At 37.0% G+C, this 16,721-nt stretch overlaps 1 pseudogene; it reads right to left on the bottom strand.

The window, feature by feature from the left end:
• Positions 1 to 10,473: 10,473 nt before the first annotated feature.
• On the bottom strand, positions 10,474 to 11,290 carry LOC117705669 (gem-associated protein 8 pseudogene; annotated as a pseudogene).
• Positions 11,291 to 16,721: the final 5,431 nt, after the last annotated feature.

Here is a 16,721-nt window from a genome sequence, read left to right as displayed (position 1 = left end):
GTGTAAATGTATCCATTCTTCTGACGAAGGACATCTGTGTTCTTTCCAGTTTCTGGCTATTATAAATAAGGCTGCTATGAACATAGTGGAGCATGTGTCCTTGTTATATGTTGGAGCATTTTCTGTGTATATGCCCAGGAGTACAAGTAGTATAGCTGGGTCCTCAGGTAATCCTATGTCCAATTTTCTGAGAAACCACCAGACTGATTTCCAGAGTGGTTATACCAGCTTTCAGCCCCCTCCCCCCCCGCAACAATGGAGGAGTATTCCTCTTTCTCCATATCCTTGCCAGCATCTGCTATCACCTGAGAGTTTGATCTTAGCCATTCTGACTGGTGTGAGGTGGAATCTTAGGGTTGTTTTGGTTTGCAATTCCTGGATGACTAAGGATATAGAACATATCTTTAGGTGCTTCTTAGCCATTTGAGTTTCCTCAGTTGAGAATTCATTGTTAATCTCTGTACCCCATTTTTTCCATAGGATTATTTGATTATCTGGAGTCTAATTTCTTGAGTTCTTTGTGTGTATTGGATATTAGCCCTCTATCAGATATAGGATTGATAAAGATCTTTTGCCAATCTATTGGATGCCATTTTGTCCTATTGACAGTGTCCTTTGCCGTACAGAAGCTTTGCAATTTTATGAGGTCCCATTTGTCAATTCTTGATCTTAGAGCAGAAACCATTGGTGTTCTGTTCAGAACTTTCCCCCTGTGCCCACGTATTTGAGGATCTTCCCTACTTTTTCTTCGATTAGTATCAGTGGATCTGGTTTTATTAGAAGGTCCTTTATCCACTTGGACTTAAGCTTTGTACAAGAGATAAGAATGGATAGATTTTTATTCTCCTGCATGCAGACCTCAAGTTGAACCAGCAACATTTGGTGAAAATGCTATCCTTTTTCCACTGGATGGTTTTAGCTCCTTTGTCAAAGATCAAGTGACCACCGGTATGTGGGTACATTTCTGGGTCTTCAATTCTATTCCACTGATATTCATTCCTGTCTGCTGTACCAATACAATGAAGTTTTTATCACTATTGCTCTGTAGTAGAGATTGAGGTCAGGGATGGTGATTCTCCCAGAAATTCTTTTATTGTTGAGAATAGTTTTCACTATCCTGTTTTTTTTTTTTTTATTCCAGATGAATTTGCAAATTGCTCTTTCTATCTTTGTGAAGAATTGAGTTGAAATTTTGATGGGGATTGCATTGAATCTGTAGATTGCTTTCAGCAAGATGGCCATTTTTACTATATTAATCTTGCCAATCCATGAACATGTGAGACCTTTTCATCTTCTGAGATATTTTTTGATTTCTTTCTTCAGAGACTTGATTTTCTTGTCCTACAGATCTTTCCCTTGCTTGATTAGATTCACACCAAGTCATTTTATATTATTTGTGACTATTGTGAAGGGTATCATTTCTCTAATTTCTTTCTCACCCTGTTTATTTTTTGAATAGAGAAAGGCTACTTATTTGTTTGAATTAATTTTATATTCATCCATTTTGCTGAAGTTGCTTATCAGGTTTAGGAGTTCTCTGGTGGAGGTTTTGGGGTCACTTACATATACTAACATATCATCTTCAAATAGTGATATTTTGACTTCTTCCTTTCCTATTTGTATCCCTTTGACTTTCTTTTGTTGTCTAATTGCTCTGGCTAGGTTTTCCAGTACTATATTGAATAGTTAGAGAGTGAGTGGGAAGCCTTGTCTACTCCTTGATTTTAGTGGGATTGCTTCAAGTTTCTTTCCATTTAGTTTGATGTTGGCTACTGGCTTGTTGTATATTGCTTTTACTATGTTATGGGCCTTGAATTCCTGATCTTTCCAGGACTTTTACCATTAAGGGGTGTTGAATTTTGTCAAATGCTTTCTCAGCATCTACTGAGATGATTATGTTGTTTTTTTCTTTGAGTTTGTTTATATAGTGGATTACATTGAAGGATTTGCATATATTGAACCTTCCCTGAATTATTGGTATAAAGCCTACTTGATCATGATGAGTGATTGTTTTGATGTATTCTTGGATTCTGTTTGCGAGAATTTTATTGAGTATTTTTCCATTGATATTCATAAGGAAGATTGGTCTGAAGTTCTTTTTCTTTGTTGGGTCTTTGTGTGGTTTAGGTATGAGTGTAATTGTGGCTTCATAGAATGAATTGGGTAGTGTTCTTTCTGTTTCTATTTTGTGGAGCACTTTATAGAGAATTCGTATTAAGTCTTCTTTGAAGGTCTCAAAGAACTCTACACTAAAACTTGGTCCCGGACTTTTTTGGGTGGGAAGACTTTTAATGACTGCTTCTATTCTGGGGGGCCTATGGGACTGTTTAGATAGTTTATCTTTTCCTGATTTAATATTGGTATGTGGTGTCTGTCTAGAAATTCATCCATTTCATCCAGGTTTTCTAGTTTTGTTGAGCATAGACTTTTGTAATAGGATCTGACTATTTTTTTAATTTTCTGGGTTTCTGTTGTTATGTATACCCTTTCAGCTCTGATTTCATTAATTTGGATACTGTCTCTGTGCCCTCTGGTTAGTCTGACTAAGGGTTTTTCTAACTTGTTGATTTTCTGAAAGAATCAATTTCTTGTTTTGTTGATTCTTTGTATAGTTCTTTTTTTCCTACTTGCTAGATTTCAGCCTTGAGTTTGATTTTTTGCTGCCTTCTACTCCTCTTGGGTGTATTTGCTTCCTTTTGTTCTAGAACTTTCAGGTGTGCTGTCAAGCTACCTAGTGTATGCTCTCTCTAGTTTCTTTTTGTAGGCACTTGGAGCTATGTGTTTTCGTATTAGCAATGCTTTCATGTATCCCATAAGTTTTGGTATGATGAGCCTCCATTTTCCTTAAATTCTAAAAAGTTTTAAATTTCTTTCTTTATTTCTTCATTGACCAATTCATCATTGAGTAGAGTGTTATTCAGTTTCCATGTGTATGTGGGCTTTCCATTATTTTTGTTACTATTGAAGACCAGCCTTAGTCTGTGGTGATCTGATAGGATGCAAGGGATTATTTCAATCTTTTTGTATCCATTGAGGCTTGTTTTGTGACCAATTATATTGTCTATTTTAGAGAAGGTATCATGAGGTGCTGAGAAAAAGGTATATTCTTTTGTTTTAGAATGAAGTGTTCTATAGACATCTGTTAAATCCATTTGGTTCAAAACTTCTGTTAGTTTCACTGTGTCTCTGTTTAGTTTCTGTTTCCATGATCTGTCCAGTGATGAGAGTGGGGTGTTGAAGTCTCACACTATTATTGTGTGAGGTCTGTCTTTGTCACTGAGGTGCATTTCCTGTATGCAGCAAAATGTTGGGTTCTGTTTATATGTCTAGTCTGTTAGTCTATGTCTTTTTATTGAGTTCATTGATGTTAAGAGATATTAAGGAAAAATGATTGAATGAGTTCTCTAGACTTCTTGTATGTTCATGGGTATCTCTTTCTTTGGGTTAGGAAAGTTTTCTTCTATAATTTTGTAGAAGATATTTACTGGCCCTTTAATTTGAGAATCTTTTCTCTCATCTACTCCTATTATCCTTAGGTTTGGTCTTCTCATTGTGTCCTGGCTTTCCTGGATGTTTGGGTTAGGAACTTTGCCATTTTGCATTTTCTTTGACAGTTGTGTCAATGCTTTCCATGGTATCTTCTGCACACGAGATTCTCTCTTCTATCTCTTGTATTCTGTTGGTGATGCTTGCATCTATGACTCCTGATCTCTTTCCTAGGTTTTCTATCACCAGGGTAGTCTCCCTTTGTGATTTTTTTTTATTGTTTCTACTTCCATTTTTAGTTTCTGGATGGTTTTATTTCCATCACCTGTTTGCTTGTCACCTGTTTGCTTGTGTTTTCTTATAATTCTTTAAGGATTTTTTGTGTTTCCTCTTTAAGTGCTTCTACCTGTTTACCTGTGTTCTCTTATATTTCTTTAAGGGAGTTATGTAGTGCTTCTTAAATTCCCCCATCTTCAACATGAGGAGTGATTTTAAATCTGAATCTTGCTTTTCAAGTGTCATGAGGCATCTAGGACTTGCTATGGTAGGAGAACTGGGTTCTGATGATGCCAGATAATCTTGGGTTTTGTTGCTTATATTCTTGTGCTTGCCTTTTGCCATCTGGTTATCTCTAGTCCTACCTTTACTCACTGTTTCTGACTGGAGCCTGTTTTCCAGTTATTGTGCTTGTGTCAGAACTCCTCAGAGTTCAGCTGTCTCTGTGATTGTGTGATCCTGAGATCCTGGATGAAAGAGCTCCTGGGACTCAGGCTTCCTCTGGGATCCTGAAATCCTATGATCCTGGGTGTGTAAGAGCCCCTGTGAGTCCAGCTTCCTCAACTGCTCTGAGCACAGTGGTTCCTCTAGAATGGGTCAGGATATGGTGTTTCATCAGAGCAGACCAGCTAGGAGTCTGCCCTACAAAAAGGACCAAGTGAGGAGTAGAAGGGGAGTCATATTCAGGAGGGTGGGGTTTTGGTGGTTGATGGGTCCTGAGTGACCCTGTCTTCCAGCTTCAGGTCTGGGCCTTTGGGTTGTGGGGGAGTGTTCTTACCTGTTGCTCTGAGTACAGTGGTTCCTCTAGGATGGGTTAGGATATGGTGTCTTCATGGAAGCAGATCAATTAGGAGTCTCATAAGTAAAGTTTTATGAGAACATGGCTTATACGCATTTTTGCCCATTGTCCCAGGCTGCTTTTCTTCTGCAGCTACAGAATGGATTGTTATAGCAGATACCTTAGAGCCATAATGTGTAAATGTTTACAACCGAGAATAAAATAAATCACTTCCGAACACTTTTATTTTTCCTATTTAAGGTGTGAGTTGTTCCATACCAGCTTGCCATGAAAGGCTGCATCAAAATCTCTAGTCCTCATTCCTCCTGAACGTTTCTTTGATTACCATATCAGTATTGTTTGCTTTGAGTTACCAATTTTGTACCATATTTGCTATCTATCTCCAGTTTCTTTCATTTACCTCCCACCATATTCTACTCTAAATTTTCCCTAATGGTTCCCACAAATTTACTCATCCATCAGAATTTAAGTTCACTCTGTGTAGCTCTGTAAAAAAACATTTTTAATGTTTCTCTGCAATTGCAAAAGAAAGATGTCTTCAAGGCAGAGGGCCTTTCATCTCTTATGTGATTTATCTGTCCATCAATGCTAGCCTTCCTTACACATCTGTAAAATGTTCAGGTTTTCTCCATAATAGCTTTGCATGCCTTTGGTAGATTGATTCTGAAACATGCTCACATGCCCTTCTTTCTCTGTTACCTCTCACATCTTTCTTTTCTGTGCTGCATGTGGGTGTTTGCCTCAGATCCATCTTTCAGCTCACTAAATCACTTTTCAAATGTACTTAATCTGCTATTTAACTTTCAATGGAATTTTTACATCAAAAGTGGTAATTTTATATCAAGAATTTTTATTTGAATCATTTTAAAATAGGCCTGTTCTTCTGATAGCTTTCATTTTTTGTAATCCTTATTTTATCCATTTAATCCTTTCAATGTATTTGCTTTATTGTGCCTCTCATATTCTCTTCTCACCCAAATCACAAACATTTTTAATTTTATCTTATTTCAAATGCCACCTTGTGTTTTTTTGTGGGGGTGGCAGATAATATACTTTCTAGAGGACATTTCTATAGAATGACTTTTCATCTTCTGTTACCAATCTCTCTCTCTCTCTCTTGCTCTCTCTCTCTCTCTCTTGCTCTTTGTGCATGTATGTGTTTCTTATACCTTTATGTTGATAATCAAGCATGTGCTTGTGTACATGTGCATAGTTATATATGCATGAGTTGCTTTGTGTGCATATGCATGATGTAAACATGCAGTTACTTACAGTGGTTCTTTCTGTATTTTTGTTACAATTAGAATACACTTACAGAAACTTTTTAACTTAAACAATCCAGCAACATGCTGGTGTGTAATTGCAGACTCTACAATTGTATGTCATGGAGGAATCAACTTCAGCCACATGTCAAAATCAAAGCTCTTTCTCATTTTGTCTTATTTTGATTCTGCCTTCTTTTAAAGTCTTGTCTGACCGTGGTAATTAGTAACTAAATTATTGACTATCTTTTGAAATTGCAGAAAAGTAAGACAGCATATTAAGTAGACAATTCCAAAGGAAAATGAGCTAATGAGGCTTTTGGAAGGAAAATAATGACTCATGTCTATGTATTCAGAATAAAGTATATCAACAAGAGAGAGTACAGAAGTGTAGAATGTTGGCATTGTCTTCTTTCTCATTCCAAACTGAAAATAGCTAGAATAAGATTGAAGTTTAAATAAGATGCAGCTAATATTTCAACAAAAGATGTACAATCAGCTATGCTCCTACTAATCACTCTGGCATCAGACTCCTCACGTTGAATTAATGATAGCATCATCAGCAGGAACTGTGACAATGACCAGTGACATGAACAATGATTATATCACAATTGCAGGTGGCTGGCTAAATTTATCTGGGAGGAGTATGAGGAAAATGAAATCCCAGGGAAAGATTTTTTTTTTAAATAAATACAAGAGCTAGCTTGAGACTTTGTGGTTAAAGTAACTTCTGGGAGCTTGTAAAAAAAACCTGCTTTGGTAAACACTGGATTACAGTATTATATGTGCAGTTTCTCCATTTCCCATTGTTGTTTTAGAGGGTATATTTTGTGGGAGATAAAGAACAAGGATCATACAGAAACATTACCTGCCTGTTTCAAGGTCTGCAGACTTGTAGGGGGAAGTGCTGATACTAAGGTCTAGTACCCTAACTGGTTCCTAAGATCCTAAAAGGAAAGAGAGGGAGGGCCCATTTTGACCAGGCTTTGAAACAAGGAGCACACAGCAATCATGTGATATCTTGTGGCAGCTAGAACCAGCGGCTTCAGCTACAGGCAGTTGGCTAAGAAGGTCAGCATGGGCTAGCTGATACAGGAGGAGAAATGGAGATAATAATTAATGAGGGTATGCCTTTCTAGGCGGGAGATTCTTCAGCCAGCAATTGTGCCTAGCTGTCAAATTCTGAAATAATAAAGCTGTTTGTCTATCTTTTATCTGTGGATTCTAGGGTCTCAGGAGTGGGCTGATGGAGCAGTTGACTCCTGGAGCAAAAGGCAGGTAGAAAGAGAGAGAGGCAGAGTTAGGACTGATTGCCATCGACCTTGGAGCTAAGCTGGATGGGACAGAAGAGAGCTGGGAGGGGCCAGAGTGCAGCAGCTACTGGGCAAGGTGGGTCAGTGCTGGCAGCAGCTGGCAGCAGCCAATTGGGAGCTAAGCTGGGAGGGACTGATAGCTCCATCGAAGTTCCCAGGTTAAGGCAGCAGCATGCTTTTAAAACTATACACAACACAGTGGCATATCCTTATTCATTAAAACCTATTCCTTTCTCTGAATCCGAACCAGGATTGTAGTACCCTCCCAGAGAAGGTAATATCAGTTAACAAGGGAAACATAGAAATCAATTAAAATGTACTAGCTCACATAACTGAATCCACAGAAATTACCTAAAATGTGCCAGCTCACATAAGTGAACAATTAAACACATAGAAATATTCAAATAATTTGGAGAAAATGTGCTCAGGAAGACATTAAAAAAAAAAAAAAAAAAAGCTTCTAAAATAGTAATGATGCTGATCACCAGCAAGTTGTGTTCCCACATTTTAAACATTCTAAATCTCCAGGGTTTCCAACTTTGAGAAACTTTCCCATTAATCATTTAGCAAAAAATAAAAATAAAAAAATGTTACTAATGTCTTGAGTATACAAGAGGATTTATATAGGTGTTTGGAACAAAGGAGTGATGCTTTATATCCTATTCAAATTATCAGAAGGAGGTTCAGGGTTTAATTGTTAGAAGCCATCTCTAGTGTCATGCCAAATACCATTAGAGTTGTGTTATTTCTAAAATTTACAATGATAGTCATTATAATTAGGAAAACGTTTAAAGATACTTGTAGGGTATCTAATTCTAACACCTCTCTGGATGTTTTAACTTTACATAGTGAGATTATGAATTTAAAGAATGCTGCTATGCTGAGCGTTGATGCTGCAGTTAATGCTGATAAAATTATAAATGGCTTGAGGTCAGTATTTCCATTTTGGTCAAACCCTAACAACGGCATATATAGTTTGGTCATGCTAGCCCTTTTTTTTTTTTGTCCTGGGAATACTTTTATTTCTGCACATTATGTTAAAGCTTGTCTCTAACAACATCAACATGTTGGCAGCCAAAGTACATGACTTGAAACTGAAAATGGACCCCCAGACAGAGTTATTGATTTAACAGGCTGACAAGCTAAGGATGGGTAAGATTCTGCACAGAGCCTTACCAACCCAAGACAGAAGTGCATTGCTTTTGATAATGCATATTCCATGATGGGAAAGGAAGGTATTCATGTCAGAACCACCTAAGACAGGCTTATGCAATAAAAAAGGGGCAAAATGTGAAGAACTGCTGCCTGGCAGGAATCTGACATTGGCCAAGAATAAGGAAATGAACTGCAGGCAGGAATCTGACATTAGGCTAGAACAAAGAAGGAATTTCAGGAAAGAAGCTAAATCTTAGGCTAGAACAAAGAAGTAATTACAGGCAAGAATCTAAATCTTAGGCTAGAACAAAGAAGTAATTACAGGCAGGAATCTAAATCTTAAGCTAGATCAAAGAAGTAGGCATCAGGCATGAAAATGACTTTGGGCTAGGACAGGGAAGTAGGCTCAGATATTTTGGTCATCCTGATAAGCCTTTAGAAATAGTGATCAATCTTGGGAGTGATCAGGGGACTATGTTTATTGTCCTGCTTGTTTTTTTGACTATCTGGGTTTATTGTCTTGCTTGTTCCTTGACTATTTGCGTCTATTGTATTGCTAGATCCTCAACCTAGATCTGATCTTAATATTTTCATGTAATTTAAACAGCATAAAAGCAAAAAAGTAGGAGGAGGGATGGGATGGGGGTAATGTGAAGGGGCAATGGGGAAAGGGGATAACATCTGAAATTTGAATAGATAAAATATCAAATAAACTTGCATCTAGAAAACTGAATGTGAAAGAATAACAAAAGTACATTTTTAAATCAAACTATGCTTATGTGTGACATGGGAAGGTTCAGAACTATAGAAGAAGCAAGAAAAAGTGGAGTTTTCAGCGACATCTCAAAAAGGAGGGAAACAAAGAACAGTTTGAAATGTAAAATGTCTTAGTTTAAAGATATTATAAGTAGTATGCAAGTAACCTTGAGGCCAGTGGAATTGTAGCAGAACATGAGCAATTCTTAAGTGACAAAATGGCCAGACATTTAAAGCAAGAAGTATAGCTTAGTCATCATTAGCACTAAAATGTCCAGTGGAAATCAAAACCCTTCATTCCAGAACATATTAGAACATTAATATATTAATAAATATAAGACATAGAAAAGAAATGGTAACAATGTTTAAAATGAATATATTCAACCACTTCTCACCTAAGAGAACCAGAGCAAAGAGGATAGATGATGAATTTTTCATAAGAAGACTGATGGATGTTCAAGCAGATTTTATACACCAACAAAAGCTGTGTCAAGCAAACACATTTTTAGGAACTGATGCTGACACTAATCTTATAGTTTCACAAGACTGGACTTTAAATACAATCAAAAGAAAGTAATGAAGGTCACCAAGAAGATGTAGCCCACACAGGCAGGCTCTTTTGACCAGTAGTTAATGGACCTAAAGTATTCCAAAGAAAGTCTAGGTCAAGCAAATTACTGAACCAAAGAAAACAGGTATAAAGGAATGTATTTTCCCATTTCTGGTTTTGATGTTTGTTTTTTTCTTCCTCCAGTAAAATATACAAGCAATATATGTGTGTGTGTGTGTGTGTGTGTGTGTGTGTGTGTGTGTGTTTACAAATAAAGTTTTATTGAAACACAGACACGTTCATTTGTTTAATCAGTAACAATGGCTGTTTTTATGCTATGAAGACAGGGTTAGGCAGTTATGAGACAGACAACATAGCCTGCCAACCCATTTGCTCTCAGGTCTTTTATAGAGCTAGAGCATGTAAGCTGACACCTAGCTGAGTCACAAGTGCCACTTGTCTTAGTGTTCACTTGCACAGTTTTTAGAGGGATCCAAAGAGTTACAGTCAGAAAATATGTGGACAGAAGCCAGTGTGGGCAGTGCAAACCTATAAGCTAGCATTTGGGAGACGGAAGCAGGAAGTTTAAGAGTTTGTAGTTAGCATGTGCTGTATGAAATCTGGTCTACAAAATGTAGAAATAAATGACATGTAGCTTAAGACTTTTATGACATTCTAGACAGTGTAAAGTAGGAAATTAAAAATGCAAAGCAATAGGCAGTATCTTTAAGCAACAATTTCAATGAACTGAAATGTTGCAGAGAAAACTGAGAGCCAGTCCAATACATACAATTATCACTTTGTTAGTGAACATTCTTTGTGTTGGCAACAGTATACCTCCTGCTGACAGAATTATAAGTGGCTGACAGACTGTATTCACCATGTAGGTATACAGGCATCTTTTTTTGAAAAATGTTCACAAGAGAAGAAGAGGGAAAAGCTAGGAACTGTGAGGCATTTGCCTAGGGTCCTGGTGTCCCAGACCCAGAACTTCAGAGGAATGATAGGCCAGTACTTCGGCTGCTTTCTGTCACAATGCTTATCAAAGCTCAGCTGCCCAGCAGCCTCCATGGTCAGGATCTTGGGAGTGCTATTTCCATATAAGCACTTCATCTCTGCTTGGTGCAGCTCACAGAGCTTCTCAGTTGGGGGCTCCATTGACCTGTGGTGGTTGATGTACAGGCCATGGTCCATGTTCACAGAGTCCTTCAGGCATCCAGTTGCTGCTATCACCATCTCTCTTCCCTGTGCCTCTCAGTCTGTGTGAAGTACTGGTGGAGCTCCTCAGTGATTTCCATATTGCTCAGGTAGCACTTCACTTCATCATCTGAATCTGACTCCAGCTCTTCCTCTTCACACAGTGCTTCCTTTTCTCTTCTGGATGCCTGGGTTCTATTGCTGTTATGCAGAGTCTTCCCAAGGCTTTTGAGATGGAAAACAATGTAGGGAGATTTCTGCCTTGCCATGTGCTGGCCTTGAGAGTTCCAAAAATGCCAAGCCTTATAAGCAAGAAAGTTCCAGGGAAAACCCCCATGAGGGAAGAACTGTAGGGAAGTGAAATAGGAATTCCTGAACTTTCTGTAGGCATTCTGGTGGCTTCCCATCAAAGCATTGCATGATGATAATGCTGCCAGTATCTTGCATATACTAGGTGAGAATATTGAGATAAAGTAGTCCTTCATTCTGAGGCCATTGCTGTTATCTCTGATTACATAAGTCCAAATGGGAACTCGTGGGCATATAGCTTGAAGATCATGGGTGGTGGGCAACAATGAGCTTAGTTCTTGTGGTAGGGAGGCAGATGGGGAAATGTGTATGATTTTTAAAAAGTAGATAAAATCTCTATATTGTTGAAAGAATATTAAGAACAAAAATGTACTTTCATTGTGTGAACTTGTTAATAATTGTTTACTAAACACCTTTATGGGCAAGTCTGTCCCTAACAACATCAACCTTTTTTCATACTGTGATGTTTAACGCATCAAATGTTCTCCAAGGGGAAAAGCTATGCTTTTTTGTATCAGTGAATTTAACCATACGCTGAATGAAAGTCACCTATTATAGAAGTACTGTTTGGCCCTCATTATAAATTTTAATCATGCATGTTTACTAAGCTTCCATGGTCATACTACTTAATTGATTAAAGTAACTTACCTGTTTTAATCCCTCTTGAAATTATTTCCTATAAACACAGGCATTGATGCTTTCTGAATAGAATAATACTGCATATTTAAAACCATGATTATACAAACACTGTAAGACCATGAAATCACATAAAACCTTGATGCTAGAGCATATGCAGGCTAAAAATATTTCTCAAGTACTTCAGAGCACTGACACTATGAAAAGTGTTTGTCAACTATAATAAAATGAAAGTAGAAATCAATAAAATAAGGTATTTGGAAAATTTAAAAGCATGTGAATGTTAAACAGCTCAATCTTAAACTATTAGCAGACTGTGAAATGAGGGGAAATAGAAAATAATTAGAGACAAATGAAATGAAAACATAGCAAACTAAAGTTTATGAGCTACAGCTGTCATCTTAAAAAAACAGAAAATGAACTTCAAAGTTTATTTGAATAACAGAACAAAGAAAGTAATTGAGACAGAGTAGAAATTAATAGACTAGGAAATCATTGGACAAAGTTGAGAACTGTAAATGGTGCTTATTTACAAACATTTAGAAAAGTCTTAACTGTCCTCATACCAAAAAAAGAGAGAAAACTAAAAGAAAAATTTCAATTACAAAAGAAAGGACATAAACTCCTATTTTATAGTTAAAAGGAGTCATAAGTGAGTACCATGAAATACTACATATGAAACTTTTGGTAATTTAGGTCTTATAAAATGTATATGTGTGTATGCATATGTGTATATGTGTATCTATATATCCATGTATCCATGTATCCATATGTCCATATGTCCATATATTCATATATCCATATATTCACATATATATGATGATAGCTATTAGACAAGCATAAGTTATAATTAGTATACAGAAAATTTCAACAATATAATTCAGGAAAACAATTATTTACTATTGTTATGAGAGCATTACGAATTAACATGATTAGACCTAGAGTCATCTGGGTAGCAAGGCCTACTTTGCACATAGACCTGCAGTGTAAAGTGCAAAAGTAACTTTTATTCCCTAGATGTAATTGTTATCTCAGAGGCTTACTGTTGACTAAGATCACCCTTTCTAGCTCCTTCTGAACTCTGTCTTGCCTTCTTGTTCAACTCAGTTCTTCTGGCTTAAACTCCTCTCCAAGCTCACTGATTCCATCTCGGTTTATCATTGAATTGCCCTCGTTGGCCTCAAACTAACTCTGGCAATTTGTTCTAATCTTCTGACTCCTTATTCGTTGGCTTCAACTGCCTTTTCTCGCCTACAGTGAACTGCATAAACTTACTAAGGAGCTCAACTCCACTGCACTGCAGTCACTGCACTGACTCCTAACTCACCTCCTCTCCTTGCACTGCTCTTAAATAGCTTTTTTCCCCCTGAGAGTTGGGTGTATCTAAGCTTTGACTCATTCTGTCAAACTGTTCTCTGATTCATCAGTTTGTCTGCTTCTCAATGAGATATTACTTTAAAACATGACATCTACAAACTAATTTTACCTTAAAGGTGTATACTAAGTACATGTCTCCATTCCAGCCAGATCACATAGACCTAGAAGGTCTTTGGATGTGATCCCTTGCCAGAGTAGCCATGTTGCTAACTTAAAATTCCTCTACACTTTAGGACAGTTAGAATGGATTGTTCATTCTTTGACATGCTTGTGAGGGTTTATTGTGAGAGTTTATGTTGATATGGTTAATTGAGTCAGTATCAGACTAAAGGTTAGCTTGTGTCCTTGACTGTATAAAAAGTAGAAGGGTAGAGAGATGGCCTACTGGTTAAGAGATACTGTTCTTGCAGAGTCCCAATTTCAGTTCTCAGAGCTCAAATTATGTGGCTCACAACCACTTTTAACCAAGTTCTAGTGTGCTCTGCTACCTCTGGCCTCTCATGTACACATACCCACACATAGATATACACATATGGGCCAATAACTAAAAATAAATTTTAGCTAGCATTATACATAATATTGAGGGATTGACTGTCTCCCTTTGAGGATCAAGAGTAAGGAGAATTATAGACCTGCTCTAGCAAATGTCCAATACTTTACTGAAAGTACTAGTCAGGTCACCTAGGATACAAAAGTAAATCTACATCCAGATTGGATAAAGTTAAATTACTTCTGTTTTTATGTGGCATGGTTTGTTTATAGAAACACAAATATATAGTAAAGTGTGTTAGGCAAGAATGAAGAAAAGAAATTTAATTCAGAAAATCAGTTATATATTTACATTGAGCCACATGGCAATGAAATTATAAAATGATTCATGTTGTAAAAATGTCAAAAACAGTGTAATACAAAGAACTTTAACCAAAAGAGTACAAACTTCTACATCAAAGACTATTAACCTTACACAATAAAATTGAGTAAATCTAAAAAAGAAAGACATCCCATATCTACTGGATAAAGACATGGACTGGAAATTTTACTATATTTATTATGCCTCTACTCCTCAGGTGTCTCCAGGGAAACAGAACCACTATGATGTGTATGAAGTGATGCTCTTGGGAATTGGCACAGACAGGTTAGAGATAATAGAAGTCTCCAAATGCTTACTTAGCAAGCTAGAGAAATAGGAAAGTAGACCCTATGGCTTCATTCTGAATCTCAGAGCTGGGAATCAACAGAACTGATAAAGTGAGTTCCTCATAGAAAGCAGGCAGGCCAGGGAATGAACAAAGAGCTAAGGATGAGTCTGAAAGCAGAAGAAAATGAATTTTCTACTTCAAAGAAGTTCTTCTATTCAGACTTTCAACTGAATGAGAAAAAAATCAATTAGGTAAAACAATCAATTTTACTAACTCTACAAATCCCAATATTAATCTCATCTGAAAATACCCTCACTTATAAATTCAGGATAATAATTGACCAAATAACTGGACATTACATGGCCAATAAAGTTGACATATACATTTAACCATTATAAATTCAGATTTTATAAATTGATTTCTAGACTCAATCCCAATAAAAATCTATGTTACTTTCTTTTGCAGAAATTTACTAGCTGATCCAAGTGGTTATATGGAAAAGCAAGAGAGCCAGAGTTAGCAAAACAATCATGAGAAAAAGGGAACAAGTTTGGAGAAAATAAATGACCTAATTTCAACTTTAATTTTTCTATAATGCATAATTTTACAGCAGCTCAAATGTCCACAGATTAATGAATAGATGAACAAAACAGAGTATATTTGTATAATGGAATATTTGTTGGGAATAACTGAGAGTCTTAATCTAAGTGCACACAAAGAGAGAGAAAGAGACAGAGAGAGAGAGAAAGAGACAGAGATGGAGACAGTGTGAGAGAAAAACAGAAAGGCAGACAGATGACAGAAAAACATAGATAATAGATAGATAGATAGATAGATAGATAGATAGATAGATGAAAGATAGATGACAGATAGTACCCTGAAAATATACTAAACAAAAGGTGATTATGATAAACAATATTGTACATGGTTTATTTTTATAAACTGTTCAGAGTAGGCAAGGCTTTACAAACAAAAAATGAGAGTGTGAAGAGTGACACATAACTTCTAATAAGTACACAGGTCTCTCTCTCTCTCTCTCTCTCTCTCTCTCTCTCTCTCTCTCTCTGTCTCTCTCTCTCTCTCTCTGTGTGTGTGTGTGTGTGTGTATTATAACTTACACAAAAACCTGTGGCTTTCAAAAGCCAGTAAATTATATCATCTAAGTGAGTGTATTTTAAGGTAAATGAAGCAAACTAACAGTGGTGCAGCTGCTAAGGCGGCCTCCTGCAGAGGGCCCGGGCCCTCTGCTCTCTCTCTCTCTCTCTGTTTGAATCCTGCTTCGTCCCCTGTGGCTCCACCCGAGTCTCATGGGGAAAAAAAAGTTTTTAAGGTATATGAAATGTATATCAATGAAGTATTACCTTATTTTTACTTACAAAGGAGACTTAAAGTGATAGTCCGATATTCCGTGCCTTTGGACTTCAAGATATATATATATATATATATATATATATATATATATATATATATATATATATGCACAAACTTGCCTAGCCTTGGGGAGAAAAAAGTTAGTTCCCTTTACCTATCTATGAATTGGAAGAGTCATGCTTCTCTTTGATGCCAGGAATGATGCCAAGTCATAGGTAGAAAAATCAGTCAATACAGCAACTACCAAACTGCATCCTACTTTAACCTCAACACCCATCAGCAACCATGTATTACAACCCTGTAGCCTCTGGCATGCTAAGAAGACAGCACTGGACTGCCATTTGTTTCCTGTTCTTTTAGTAAAATGATCAGATCTGGACAGATGAGAGCACTTACAAGAAGGGACTGTATGTTACTGATGATTAGTTGCTATGGGATCTACAAAATGCATCATAGGTCCCAGTGCTGCTGAGGAGAATACAAATGTGCTTGTTAGGATATTCCAAACCAATATCAGAGTGAATGAAATCAGTAAAGTTCACCGAAGTGTATCCAAGATAATTCAATTTGAGACCATGTACAGAATGGGACCCAGTTCTGTCTACTTCTTAAGACTATTTTTTTCAGTTACCTAGTTAAGACCTCAAATCAATGTCCTGCCTATAAAATCTCCTATGAGGATCCTGGACAGAAGCTTCAATGGTGGGAACTTGGCAGACTTTCCATTCTCAGGCTTCAAGGAGATGTCATGAATTGCGGAGCTCTGCTGTATTTGAAAAACTCTATTTGAATAAGCAGGTGATTCTCCTGGATAAGATACTCGAGAGCAGTACTGTTAGCTGGCAGTGTTTAAAACCTTTATTTTCAAAGAAGATGTTGAGAAAACCCTGTATTAAAAATATCTGTTAAGCTCAGTGCTGTCCTCCAAAAACAAAGTTATCTTTGTTTAATGATGACCCAGGCAGCCTAAAAACTTGCCTCTGGTGTCTGAATATTTTTATTAAACAGAAGTATAACATGTAGAGAAAGTCAGCATGTCTCCCAGTCTGTATCAAGAATGGAGACAGTTCTGGGTGGCTGAGATTTATCAAGGTA

This window comes from Arvicanthis niloticus, chromosome 3 (genome assembly GCF_011762505.2).
Source record: "Arvicanthis niloticus isolate mArvNil1 chromosome 3, mArvNil1.pat.X, whole genome shotgun sequence".
NCBI lineage: Eukaryota > Metazoa > Chordata > Mammalia > Rodentia > Muridae > Arvicanthis > Arvicanthis niloticus.
This window is presented reverse-complemented; position numbering and strand designations above follow the sequence as displayed.